At 43.8% G+C, this 13,585-nt stretch overlaps 1 protein-coding gene and 1 pseudogene across 3 annotated transcripts in view; both read left to right on the forward strand.

Moving 5' to 3' along the window:
- The first annotated feature begins 1,920 nt into the window (after positions 1 to 1,920).
- On the forward strand, positions 1,921 to 1,997 carry LOC139359720 (U4 spliceosomal RNA; annotated as a pseudogene).
- Positions 1,998 to 6,210: 4,213 nt separating this feature from the next.
- Positions 6,211 to 13,585, forward strand: part of LOC105476646 (TAO kinase 1) — a 172,233-nt gene continuing 164,858 nt past the window's right edge. Inside the window, exons 1-2 of one of the 3 annotated variants that reach the window (XM_024791250.2) lie at positions 6,211 to 6,869; positions 9,592 to 9,753. The gene's annotated coding sequence lies outside the window, so the exon portion shown is untranslated. The remainder of the gene's footprint in view (positions 6,870 to 9,591; positions 9,754 to 13,585) is intronic. The other 2 variants (XM_071082602.1, XM_024791253.2) reach the window with 2 other exon arrangements.

Genomic DNA, 13,585 nt, shown 5'->3' on the forward strand with positions numbered 1-13,585 from the left:
GGTCAGGTGAAAGAAAGCAGTTATCACCTGGATACAACAGAACTTTCATATCCAGACAGGATCTTCACCATAAGTCTGAGACATGGGTAGGGCATATTCATTTTACAGTATACACTTTTGGGAGTCAAGAGACACAGAGAAGCATAGCAGAAAACACATAATTTACATGGCAGAACTAGCTATAACTGGTATGTACATCAGTTTGGGAAGCAGGTGACCACAACACATTCTTAGAACCTTAGACAATCCTGAAAACAACTGACATGTATAAGACTCTAGATATACCCATCAGCCAGGCACATAGCGCCAAAGTGACAGTAACCTCCAGAGAACTCTAGCATGTGTGTACATCTTTTCCTAGAATTCTTGATCACACTAACCTTTGCGGCAGCTATTCTTCCATACACTCCAGGCAAACAGCTTTCAGTCACTCTTCTTGACATCTCCCACACCTAACCCAATTTCTGACACATAGGAGAAAATGTTTGCAGAATTATTGAACTGATAGCAAACATTTGTTGAATGTCATTATGTACATTATGCTAAGTTTGTGGACATAGATATAAATAAGACAAACATTCATATGCTTGTGTAGATCACAGCCTGGTGAGAAAGGCCAAAAAATAAACAGTTCTGTGTGAGGACTATTTGGTTGCAAACGAAAGAGAACCAGACCCAACGTAGCTTAAGAAAAATGGGAATGTTTTGGCACGCGCATGCCAAAAACTTCAGGGTCAGGACTGCCTTTAGACAGAATTAGTTCCAGGTCTTCAGTGATCTGGTTTTATCTCCAGAATGTGTTTTCCACTGAGTTGCCTTTGTTCTGGGGCTTCACAGCAAAAGGAAATAGCAATTCCAGTCTTTATATTCTCTCAAGGAAATAGAATTGCTTGAACCTGGGAGGTGGAGGCTGCAGTGAGCCGAGATCGTGACACTGCACTCCAGCCTAGGCAACAGAGTGAGACTCCGTCTCAAAAAAAAAAAAATATATATATATATATATAGGCTGAGCATAGTGGCTCATGCCTGTAATCCCATCAATTTGGGATGCCAAGGCGGGCGGATCACAAGGTCAGGAGTTCGAGACCAGCCTGGCCAATATGGTGAAACCCCCTGTCTCTACTAAAACTACAAAAATTAGCCAGGCGCAGTGATGCACGCCTGTAGTCCCAGCTACCCAGGAGGCTGGGGTAGAAGAATTGCTTGAACCTGGGAGGCAGAGATTGCAGTGAGCTGAGATCGCACCACTGCACTCCAGCCTGGGCGACAGAGCAAGACTCTGTCTCCAAAAAAAAAAAAAAAAAAAGAAAAAGAAAGAAAGAAAAGAAAAGAAAAAAAAGAATATAGTGGTTCAGGGTGAAAGCTGAGTTTGACAACTGGCTTCACCACAAACCGGCTATAAGAACTTAGGTAAGTTAATCAAAATTCTTCTCTGTGCCTCAGTTCCACTCTCTCTCTCTCTCTTTCTTTCCCTTTCTTTCTTTTTTTTTTTTTTTGACAGAGTCTCACTCTGTTGGCCAGGCTGGAGTGCAGTGGCACTATCTCCTCTCACTGCAACCTCTGTCTCCTTGGCTCAAGCAATTCTCCTGCCTCAGCCTCCTGAGTATCTGGGATTACAGGTGTGTGTCACCATGCCTGGCTAATTTTTTCACCATGTTGGCCAGGCTGGTCTCGAACTCCTGACCTCAGGTAATCCGCCCACCTCAGCCTCCCAAAGTGCTGGGATTACAGGTGTGAGCCACTGCACTAGGCCCAGTTCCACCATTTCTAAAAGGGAATATTAATTATACCTACCCAATATGGTTATTATGAGGAGTAAATAAGTAGAGTGTTTAGAACTCTCTCTGGCATATAATCGGCACTCAATAAGTGTTAACTATTTCACTATTTTTGTTATTATCATCATCACAAAATTTCAGAAACTTTGCATAGTGGCAGTATTGTAACCAATGAGATTTATCCGAGGTATGATTATTGCTCATTGAAAAATCAGGCCGGGCGTGGTGGCTCAAGCCTGTAATCCCAGCACTTTGGGAGGCCGAGACGGGCGGATCACGAGGTCAGGAGATCGAGACTATCCTGGCTAACACGGTGAAACCCCGTCTCTACTAAAAAATACAAAAAACTAGCCGGGCGAGGTGGCGGGCGCCTGTAGTCCCAGCTACTCGGGAGGCTGAGGCAGGAGAATGGCGTGAACCCGGGAGGCGGAGCTTGCAGTGAGCTGAGATCCGGCCACTGCACTCCAGCCTGGGCCACAGAGCGAGACTCCGTCTCAAAAAAAAAAAAAAAAAAAAAAAAAAAAAGAAAAATCAAAGGCTGGGCACAGTGGCTCACACCTGTAATCCTAGTACTTTGGGAGGCTGAGGCAGGCAGATCCTTTGAGGCCAGGAGTTCAAGACCAGTCTGGGCAACACGGCGAAACCCATCTCTACAAAAAACCACAAAAATTAGCCAGCATGGTGGCATATGCCTGTAGTCCCGGTTACTTGGGAAGCTGAGGTAGGAGGATCGTTTGAGCCTGGGAGGAGAGGTTGCAGTGAGCCAGGATCATACCATTGGACTCCATTTCGAGAATTTAATACATATATTACATTTTCGGGAGAAAGTAAGAAAACTTATTTCCCAAAAAAGCCAGAGAAAATCTTATTACACCCATTGGCTCTAATTGGATCATGTGCCCATCCCTGAGCGAGACTGGAGGATGGTCATACATACACTGTATACACGGATTGCTTAGGCCTGATCAACATGCTTCTTCCCTGGAGCACAGATCTACTATGGCCAGCCTGGTCTTGAACTCTTAACCTCAGGTGATCCGCCCATCTCAGCCTCCCAAAGTGCTATAATTACAGGCGTGAGCCACCACGCCCGGCCCAGAGTTAATTTTTATTCACGAAACTCACATAACAGGTTTATTTATTTCAGTCGTTTTGTTGGTTAAAGAACCAAGATTTTTTTTTGTTTTTCAGAGTGATTATTCTTTTAATACCTTTACTTCTCATCAGGTCCTAATTCTTATTTGAACAAGATTCCCCCTTTTGGGTCTGATAATTGTAAAGTACATGCAAGTGACCTGCTTTTTTTTCTTTTTCTTTTCTTTTTTAATATATTTATTTATTTATTTATTTATTTATTTATGTTATACTTTAAGTTCTAGGGTACATGTGCAGAACGTGCAGGTTTGTTACATATGTATACATGTGCCCTGTTGGTGTGCTGCACCCATCAACTCGTCAGCACCCATCAACTTGTCATTTACATCAGGTATAACTCCCAGTGCCATCCCTCCCCTTTCCCCCCTCCCCACAATAGGCCCCGGTGTGTGATGTTCCCCTTCCCATGTCTAAGTGATCTCATTGTTAAATTCCCACCTATGAGTGAGAATATGTGGTGTTTGGTTTTCTGTTCTTGCGATAGTTTGCTGAGAACGATGGTTTCCAGCTTCATCCATGTCCCTACAAAGGACATGAACTCATCTTTTTTTATGGCTGCATAGTATTGCATTGTATTCCATGGTGTATATGTGCCACATTTTCTTAATCCAGTCTGTCACTGATGGACATGTGGGTTGATTCCAAGTCTTTGCTATTGTGAATAGTGCCGCAATAAACATACGTGTGCATGTGTCTTTATAGCAGCATGATTCATAATCCTTTGGGTATATACCCAGTAATGGGATGGCTGGGTCATATGGTATTTCTAGTTCTAGATCCTTGAGGAATCGCCACACTGTTTTCCACAATGGTTGAACTAGTTTACAATCCCACCAACAGTGTAAAAGTGTTCCTATTTCTCCACATCCTCTCCAGCACCTGACTTTTTAATGATTTTTTTAATGATTTTCTGACTTTTTAATGATTGCCATTCTAACTGGTGTGAGATGGTATCTCATTGTGGTTTTGATTTGCATTTCTCTGATGGCCAGTGATGATGAGCATTTTTTCATGAGTCTGTTGGCTGAATAAATGTCTTCTTTTGAGAAATGGCTGTTCATATCCTTTGCCCACTTTTTGATGGGGTTGTTTGTTTTTTTCTTGTAAATTTGTTTTTCTTTGTAGGTTCTGGATATTAGCCCTTTGTCTGATGAGTAGATTGCAAAAATGTTCTCCCATTCTGTAGGTTGCCTGTTCACTCTGATGGTAGTTTCTTTTGCTGTGCAGAAGCTCTTTAGTTTAATTAGATCCCATTTGTCAATTTTGGCTTTTGTTGCTGTTGCTTTTGGTATTTTAGACATGAAGTCCTTGCCCATGCCTATGTCCTGAATGGTATTACCTAGGTTTTCTTCTAGGGTTTTTATGGTTTTAGGTCTAACATTTAAGTCTCTAATCCATCTTGAATTAATTTTCGTGTAAGGAGTAAGGAAAGGATCCAATTTCAGCTTTCTACTTACGGCTAGCCAATTTTCCCAGCACCATTTATTAAATAGGGAATCCTTTCCCCATTTCTTGTTTTTCTCAGGTTTGTCAAAGATCAGATGGCTGTAGATGTGTAGTATTATTTCTGAGGGCTCTGTTCTGTTCCATTGGTCTATATCTCTGTTTTGGTACCAGTACCATGCTGTTTTGGTTACCGTAGCCTTGTAGTATAGTTTGAAGTCAGGTAGCGTGATGCCTCCAGCTTTGTTCTTTTGACTTAGGATTGTCTTGGCAATGCGGGGTCTTTTTTGGTTCCATATGAACTTTAAAGCAGTTTTTTCCAATTCTGTGAAGAAAGTCATTGGTAGCTTGATGGGGATGGCATTGAATCTATAAATTACCTTGGGCAGTATGGCCATTTTCACAATGTTGATTCTTCCTATCCATGAGCATGGTATGTTCTTCCATTTGTTTGTGTCCTCTTTTATTTCACTGAGCAGTGGTTTGTAGTTCTCCTTGAATAGGGCCTTTATATCCATTGTAAGTTGGATTCCTAGGTATTTTATTCTCTTTGACGCTATTGTGAATGGGAATTCATTCATGATTTGGCTCTCTGTTTGTCTGTTATTAGTGTATAAGAATGCTTGTGATTTTTGCACATTGATTTTGTATCCTGAGATTTTGCTGAAGTTGCTTATCAACTTAAGGAGATTTTGGGCTGAGATGAGGGGGTTTTCTAAATACACAATCATGTCATCTGCAAACAGGGACAATTTGACTTCTTCTTTTCGTAACTGAATACCGTCTATTTTTTTCTCTTGCCTGATTGCCCTAGCCAGAACTTTCAACACTATGTTGAATAGGAGTGGTGAGAGAGGGCATCCCCATCTTGTGCCAGTTTTCAAAGGGAATGCTTCCAGTTTCTGCCCATTCAGTATGATACTGGCTGTGGGTTTGTCATAAATAGCTCTTATTATTTTCAGATACGTTCCATCAATACTGAATTTATTGAGAGTTTTTAGCATGAAGGGCTGTTGAATTTTGTCAAAGGCCTTTTCTGCACCTATTGAGATAATCATGTGGTTTTTGTCTTTGAAGAACCAAGATTTTTTATGACTGTACTTTTAGTGTTACTGAATAAGTACTGAAGGGGGTTTCCCTTAAAAAAAAAAAAAGTTTTGAGATAAAAGAATATAAACTGTACTTCTTCTCTGCATTGGAGTCTTTATAGTTTGTTTGCTGCTCTTGTTCCAAAACTTCTCATTACTCAACTTACTAAACCCACAGACACTTTTCAAGAAGTTATCTCTTTTCTACCATCACCAATATATAGGGTGGCTTAGATCTGTATTTCCAAGTCTTACTGTCGTTCCAAGAATTACTATCAACTATTAGAATCTCAAAAACTCAACTGCATACTGATTGCGCTGCCCAGTGTACCTCTGAATCCCACCGGGGAGGGGGTGCCGAACCAAGTTGTGCAGGAATGGGATATTCCACACTCCAGGGCAAACTTATTCGTAGGATCAGTGGCGGGCTTTGGAGTTGGGAAGCCGGAAGGAAGGGGAGTGCAGATAAACCCTTCTGCAGATCTCCGGGGTGAAATGAGTGCACCTGTTGCCCGCATGGCATTAGAAGCTCCCTGAACCCAGTGAGGGTATGCTGGACAGAGGCTGGGACTCCGGGCCACCGGGACAACTCCGCCCATAGCAAGCGTTGCGCGCTCCTGTGATGGCGCGCGCGCGCATGTAGTCGTGTCTCGCGCTGGGTCGGGCCTGTCAGGCGGGAAATCTCGCGAGATCAGAGACGGGGCTGACGGTCGGGAGGAGGGGAGTGGTGTCGGGGAAAGGGGGGGAACCTGGGCAGCGGCCGGGCTCTGTGGCTTCAGGGCTCGGGGAGAGAGAGGGAGGGTGGCAAAGAGAGTGAGTCGGTGCCGCCGCCTGCCTGAGGAGAGAGGAGGGGTCCCGCTCGCCCTGCGCCCTTCGCGGGCCGAGCGCACTAGGCACTCGAGAACATCTGAGGCCTCCCAGCCCCGGGGGACCCCGCCCCACCGTCCGCCGGCCGGCCCGCGGCCTCTCTTCCCTTTGTGAGCGCCCCCTTCCCAGGGGTGGTGGTGGTGGCGGAGGGCTGCGCGTGGGCCCGCCCGCCGAGGGGCCGCGGCGGGGGACCGAGAGGGCCTCGGCTGTGTGAGGACGAGAGGCGGCCGAGGCCCGGGCCGGTTCCCCCGAGGCGGCAGCGGCGGCTACGGCTCCCGGCACTTCCCCGCGCCATCTTAACTGAGCCCAAGCGCTAAGGGCGCCTCCTCGACCCCGGTAGTCCCTTCGCCCCCCCCCCCGCCGCCCCTTGTTGCAGAGCTTGGGCTGGGCGGCTCGCTGGGGCTCTTGTGGGGGGGGGGCGGCGGTCTGTCGCCGGGCCCCCTCCTCCTCCTCACTCCTCACCCTCCAGGGTAGCGGCTACCAGAGCGCTGCCGGGGGCTGCGCCTGCCTGCTCCGCCCCAGACCTGTCGGCGAAAGGGTAAGGGCACCTCTGCTTTGGGAAAGGGAGATATGGAGGGGGGCGGGGAAATTCGGCCCACTCGGGCCTGTGTGTGGAAGACGGAATGTGGGGGTGGGGTGGGGGAGGGAGACAAGGAGGGTCTGTGATTCTGTGGGTGGGGTGAAGAAGCTGGTGAGCTGGGCGCCCTCCCGTTTTAAGGGGCGAGAGCAATTCCATTCCTTTTTCCTGAGGGTCACCGGAAGGGGTGTTGGAAGGGGGATGTTTCGAGGAAGGTGTGGCTCTCACAGGGAGACTGGCTTGATGTGCACCCCGGTTTAAAGGCGCGAGGTCCCTTTCCCCTCTGGTGCCTCTGCTCCTCCCGCTCCTTCTCCTTTGTAGTGTCTGTGTATTCTTGGGAAGGGAGACTGCTCTGAGTGGCTTGCTGGGTGGATTCCACCCCCTAGCACAGGAAATCTATACCCCTCTTCTGCAGGGGTGATGGAAGCGTTTCTCTCCCCCTACCCTTCCCCCTTCCCCATCCTCTAGTCTACTGCAATGCTGCAGAAGTCCAAGGCAGTTTCTTCATACACAGACTCATGTATACACAGAAGGGAGGGGGAGCAGGAGAGGGAAGTAATGGCGCTTCCCTTTAAAAGGTTACTCTTTTTCCTTTGGTTTTAAATCGATGACAGTACCGTTTTAATACTCTTCCCCTGAGATCTGTCCATGGGAAGTGTATCTGCTCCTGGTGTTATTGTTGGAGGATATGGCCTCTCGAGAGGGACTCCTCTTCTGTTAGAACAGTTTTGGTGTCTCTCTTTTTGAGAGATGTCTGAGTTGACATTTTTTTGTGAGCAGGTTGGGTTTTAGTTAGAATTCAATAAAATAATTTTGTACCTCCTCATCCTCATTTCCCTTTTCTTTTTCTATGACTTTTGTAGTTCACTGGCCAGGCGCGGTGGCTCACGCCTGTAATCCCAGCACTTTGGGAGGCCGAGGCGGGCGGATCACGAGGTCAGGAGATCGATACCATAACACTGTGAAAACCCGTCTCTACTAAAAATACCAAAAATTAGCCGGGCGTGGTGGCGGGCGCCTTTAGTCCCAGCTATTCGGGAGGCTGAGGCAGGAGAATCGCTTGAACCCGGGAGGCGGAGGTTGCAGTGGGGCGAGATGGTGCCACTGCACTCCAGCCTGAGCGACAGAGCGAGACTCTGTCTCAAAAAAAGAAAAAAAAATTATTAACGATTATTACATACAGACAGCCTGTCTGATGGGCATTTCTCCCTAAGCTGCGAATTTTTAGGGTTAATACTGTTTTGTATAATATTGAAATTGGAATTTTTTGAAAATGGTTGGGTTACAAAGCTTTCTGCAGCTGTTGCTTTGTTCTTATTAATCTGCTTAATTATTCTGTGATCTGTTTTCTGTAGTCAGTCATTTTTTCACTTCTTTTGCTACCTATCATATTTGTCTGAAAGCAGATCATCTTATCTGATTTACAGTAGTACTTGTTGGTTTTGTTCTTAGTTGAGTAGAAATAAATAAAAATTTAAACATTCTGGAAATGTGCTGCCAACTGCTTTTTGTGACCAGAGTAGTTTTCAAGTCTCCATGTACTGATGATACATTTTTTTCTTTTTAAGTGTTTAGTAAATACTGGTGATGTGATTTCAAAATATTCCACATATGACTATTAGTAGAATTAAATTATTTTTTCCCAAAGTGAAGAAGACTAAAATGTGTACAGATGAGTTGTCTTTGGTGTATTTAGTGTTTTCAGCTCTACTTAGTGACTTATTTTTAAATATTTCCAAATGCCATCTGCATTTTATGTTGTCATTAATTGTTGTCCAATAGAGCTTTTTTGGTGTGTTTGTTGCATTTTGAAACCTGTTTTAAGATAGGGATTTAAAGATGTTAGTAGTAGGGCCAGGCACTAATTTAGTTTCTGTCATTTTATATCATGATTTTGATGTAGGAGACATGGTATGTTAAATAAATTTTATTTATTTTTTTCCTCAGAAGACGGAATTCTCTTTGCTTTCTTTATTGCCTTTTAATGGTCATCTCAATTCATTGAAGTGAAATAACACTATTCATTTGGGTATTTATTTCATGGGACAAAGCTGCATGTTGTTGATACGTAGAGTTTTCTCCATTATGGCAAATTATGCCAGGAAGTCTAATTCTCCATATTATGGCTTGTTGATAATTAATTCATATATACTAGCATGTGTTGATCGAAGCATACTGCTCAGTAAAGAGTGACTGCTTTTACCTTGGAAAGTTGCAGGCAGAGAGAGGCTACAAAACTTAAAGGATTTACACAGGGTGTAGGTTAACTATTTACTTGCTATATTTCAGCATGCCATAATTAAGGAGTACTCTTCAGGACAACTGGAAAAAAAACAAACAAAAAAAACTCTTTTTCAGAGCTGGTAGGAATGTTGCCTAAAAGTAGAAAAATATGTTCATGATCAATTAAATACATTATTAAGGAAAAATTGCCTGAGGGTTATTTCAGATGACCTCTGATGCCACTGTCAGAAAGAAAATGCTGAGAGCTGTTAGTCTGAGTTGATTCCAGATTAGTATGGCACTTCTTATGTTTCTAAATAGTTCATCTACAAAATGGCAGTGTAAATCACTTCCTGTTCTTTCACAACTGGCTCTTTCACTGGATTCTCTTTTAATGACTTAATTTTTGGCATTCTGATATCTGATTTGTTAATTTGGTTATAATTCTCATGTTTTATAGGTGGAAGAATTTCTGAGAATCAGCTGAATTTAAAGGCTTTTAATAGTCTAAGATTATCTTGACAGTAAGAAAACATTGCTTCTAAACTAAAGGATAGTATTGCAAACAAATTTAAACTCTGAGAGGTTTTAAAGAAGTACAGCAATGTACAGGATCAAAAATGTGAGTGCACTGAATAGAAAATAATTATTGTATTTTTTATAATGTCGATTTTGGGAGAAGTGCGGATATGGCAGGTAATTGAATGGGTAGTGATATAAAATAAGCTTTCTGTATAACAAGGTATATATATGATATTTGGGCCCATGTTACGATGCCATTTTAACAATAAGGAAACAACTCATTAGTTAACAGGATACTAGAAAGACTGGATGCTCATAACTAACCATGAGTATGATTTATTTTAATAATTTGCCAGTTCTTAGTAGACATGAATATTTAGTAAATCCAGAAGTTACCTAGGGGTCAATTGTTGGCTTTGAAATTAGAGTTGAGATTAATCTGTCTTTCATGTCTTTCACCTGGAAATAAATTCTGTGTTTTGCATTTGGCTTATTTGTATATTAAAATCACTTAATTTTTTCATTTGTATCTCTGTTTTGTTTTCAGTGGTCTTTATTATAACAACTAATTGCACTCATACTAATTTAATCTTTTATAAATGAGGAGCATTTTTGGTACATATTAGTTGAGGGCTGATGTTTGGATGAGGATCATATATGAACGAATCTCTTCAAAAAAGTATTTCTGGGCTGGGCGAAGTGACTCAGACTTGTAATTCCAGCACTTTGGGAGGCTGAGGTGGGAGGATTGCTTGAGGCCAGGAGTTCAAGAGCAGCCTGGGCAACATAGCATGACCCTGTCTCTATAAAAAATTTTTTTTTTTAATTAACAGGGACTAGGTGTGGTGGTTTATGCCTATAATCCCAGTATGCTGGGGGCTGAGGCAGGAGGATCACTTGAGCCGAGGAGTTTGAGGCCAGCCTGGGCAACATAGTGAGACCCTGTCTCCAAAAAATAAAAAATGAAAATATTATGGGGTGTGATGGTGCATGATTGTTGTAACTGCCTGGGAGGCTGAGGTGGAAGGATTGCTTGAGCCCAGAAGATGGAGGCCGCAGTGAGTTGTGATCATGCCACTGCACTCTAGCCTGGGCGACAGAGTGAGACTGCCTAAAAACAAAACAGAAGCTGGCGTGGTGGCTCAAGCCTGTAATTCCAGCACTTTGGGAGGCCAGGGTGGGTGGATCACCTGAGGTCAGGAGTTCAAAACCAGCCTGGCCAACATGGTGAAACCCAGTCTGTACAAAAATTAAACAAATTAGCTCTGCATGGTGGTGGGTGCCTGTAACCCCAGTTACTGGGGAGGTTGAGGCAGGAGAATCACTTGAACCCGGGAGGTGGAGATTGCAGTGAGCTGAGATTGTGCCACTGCCTGACAGTCTGGGCGATAGAACGAGACTGTATCTCAAAACAAAATGAAACAAATAAAAAAGTGTTATTTCTCTAGTAAAGTTTCGCATAAAATTGAGAAGTTCGGCCGGGCGCGGTGGCTCAAGCCTGTAATCCCAGCACTCTGGGAGGCCGAGGCGGGCGGATCACGAGGTCAGGAGATCGAGACCATCCTGGCTAACACGGTGAAACCCCGTCTCTACTAAAAAAAATACAAAAAACTAGCCGGGCGAGGTGGCGGGCGCCTGTAGTCCCAGCTATTCGAGAGGCTGAGGCAGGAGAATGGCGTGAACCCGGGAGGCGGAGCTTGCAGTGAGCTGAGATCCGGCCACTGCACTCCAGCCTGGGCGACAGAGAGAGACTCCGTCTCAAAAAAAAAAAAAAAAAAAAAAAAAAAAAAAAAAAAAAAAATGAGAAGTTCATTAAGCAGAGTACCAACATATGCTCACTTACCTTTAGGTATGTGGACTTTTTTTTTTTTTTCTAATTTGAGACAGGGTTTTTGCTGTGTCACCCAGGTTGGAGTGCAATAGGGTAATCACAGCTTATTGCAGCCTCAGCCTCCTGGGTTCAAGTGCTCCTCTCACATCAGCCTCCCAAGTAGCTGGCACTACAGGTACATCAGGTACATGCCACCATGTCTGGCTAATCTTTTTTTTTTTTTTTTTCTGTAGAGATGGGGTTTTGCCATGTTTCCCAGGCTGGTCTTGAACTCCTCAGCCTTGGCCTCCCAAAGTGCTGGGATTACAGACATGAACCAGTGCACCCGGCCTGACTTCTGTACTTATTACTAATGGCTGGATTTTAAAAATTATTCTTCAGGTTTTCCTATTATAAAATGTGAGAGGATACAACCTGTATTAGTTCATTCCATTGTATTCCATTGTTAAAGTATTTTAGTTTTTAGTAATTAAAAATTGATGTTTAATTTCATTAAAGATGTCTCATACCTTCTAAAAATCTACATGAATTAAAAAGTTATGTGGAGGGACTAGCAACAATTATTTTCTTTTTCTTTTTTTTTTGAGACGGAGTCTTTTTTTTGAGACGGAGTCTCGCCCTGTCACCCGGGCTGGAGTGCAGTGGCCTGATCTCAGCTCACTGCAAGCTTCGCCTCCCGGGTTCACGCCATTCTCCTGCTTCAGCCTCCCGAGTAGCTGGGACTACAGGCGCCTGCCACCACGCCCGGCTAATTTTTTTTATATTTTTAGTAGAGACGGGGTTTCACTGTGTTAGCTGGGATGGTCTCGATCTCCTGACCTCGTGATCCGCCCATCTCGGCCTCCCAAAGTGCTGGGATTACAGGCATGAGCCACCGCGCCCGGCCGCAACAATTATTTTCAATTGGGATGTTTCTGTCATCATTTGGTAACAGTTATTTCTGTATCAGTCTATTTTATTTGTGCCAGAAGCAGACTTTTTGTTCTAAAATACAGTCTAAGGCTGTACCTTTTTGATGACAAAATTAAGTATCCTATAAAAGTTGGAAGAGTTTTTAAAATGGTAAGTACCTGGCATGTAAATAAAGTAAATAAAAGTATAAATTAGTAAGTGCCTTGCATAATAGATATACTACAGCCTCCTAAAAATGCCAGTGACCGTTATGCTGTAGGTTATTATTTAAATATAATGACACTTAATTACCATCTAATTTATCTTTAAAGCTGAGAAGGGGCTAATTTTTCCTTTTGATAAAATTATTCGATCAAATAGTTTTATGCAGGTTTAAAAGTAGATGAATTACTGCAACATTTAGAAAGACATTCAAAGTTTAGTTTCTGAGAAATGTTAATCAAATAATAGGATGGAACAAAACTTTCTGGTTTGCAGCTATTAATAATAAAATTGGCGCTTACTATATATTAATGTTGGCTGGGCGTGGTGGCTCACACCTGTAATCCTAGCACTTTGGGAGGCCAAGGCGGGCAGATCATGAGGTCAGGAGTTCGAGACCAGCCTGGCCAGCATGGTGAAGCCCCGTCTCTACTAAAAATACAAAAAATGAGCCGGGGATGGTGGCACATACCTGTAGTCTCAGCTACTCAGGAGGTTGAGGCAGGAGAATTGCTTGAACTGAGCAGGCGGAGGATGCAATGAGCCAAGATCTTGCCATTGCACTCCAGCCTGGGCAACAGAGTGAGATTCCATCCCCCTCCCCCCCAAAAAATATATATGTCACCATTTACTAGTGTAAATGTGTAACTTTTTCGGGTTTTGTTTGTTTGTGTTTTTTGAGATGGGGTCTTGCTGTGTTACCCAGGTGGGAGTGCAGTGGCACAGTCATAGCCCACAGCAACCTCTACCTCCTGGGCTTAAGCCATGAGTAGCTGAGCCTACAGGCCTGTGCCACCATGCCTGGCTTATTTTAAAGTTTCTTTCTAGAAACGGGGTCTCTATGTTGCCCAACCTGGTCTCAAACTCATGGGGGCTCAGGCAGTCCTCCCTCCTCAGTCTCCCAAAGAGCTGGGATTACAGGCATGAGCCACAGTGCCAGGCCTGTGGTAACTTATTTATCTAACTATTTATGTCTCACCTCCCTCCC

This window comes from Macaca nemestrina, chromosome 17, assembly GCF_043159975.1.
Source record: "Macaca nemestrina isolate mMacNem1 chromosome 17, mMacNem.hap1, whole genome shotgun sequence".
Taxonomy (NCBI): Eukaryota; Metazoa; Chordata; class Mammalia; order Primates; family Cercopithecidae; genus Macaca; species Macaca nemestrina.